We start from the raw sequence: 474 nt of genomic DNA, 5'->3' as shown, positions 1-474 counted from the left end.
CTTCCCTCCCTCCCTCTATAAAAACCGTTATCAAATCATCAAAGAACGACAAAATAATTTCAGCCCCATTTGCCTCCTCTTCCACAATCACCAAAGTAAGGAAAGCAATCACCTTCCACACACATATTCCCATAGAGCATAAAACATCACAACAGACACGATTCGAACCCGTTCCCAGCCGGCAACACTCGCCCCCTAACTCGGTTCCAGTCTGCCATAGCGTATTAAATCCCATAGATAAGTTCCTTAATCAAATGATCTCCCTGCATCAGGAACTTTGTCAAGGCCAGACCTGCCGGAGCCCCAATATAAAGTTGCTTGTCCGAACTGGCTCGTAAAAATTCAACGAGAGAAAATTAGCCCGGGCAACTTACTCTTGGGGAGGGGAGCGAGAGGGAAAATTGCCGGATAATGGAATTTGCACAAACATCTGACGCCGTAAAAAGGGGTAGGCCCATTACCCCGATGAAGAGA

The 474-nt window shown here is 46.6% G+C and overlaps 1 pseudogene; it reads right to left on the bottom strand.

Moving 5' to 3' along the window:
- LOC119594853 overlaps positions 1 to 218 on the bottom strand; it is a 2,581-nt pseudogene extending 2,363 nt beyond the window's left edge.
- Between the last annotated feature and the right edge of the window lie 256 nt (positions 219 to 474).

This window comes from Penaeus monodon, chromosome 34 (genome assembly GCF_015228065.2).
Source record: "Penaeus monodon isolate SGIC_2016 chromosome 34, NSTDA_Pmon_1, whole genome shotgun sequence".
Classification (NCBI taxonomy): Eukaryota; Metazoa; Arthropoda; class Malacostraca; order Decapoda; family Penaeidae; genus Penaeus; species Penaeus monodon.
The sequence above is the reverse complement of the archived record's forward strand: the minus strand, read 5'-3'. Positions and strand labels throughout refer to the sequence as shown.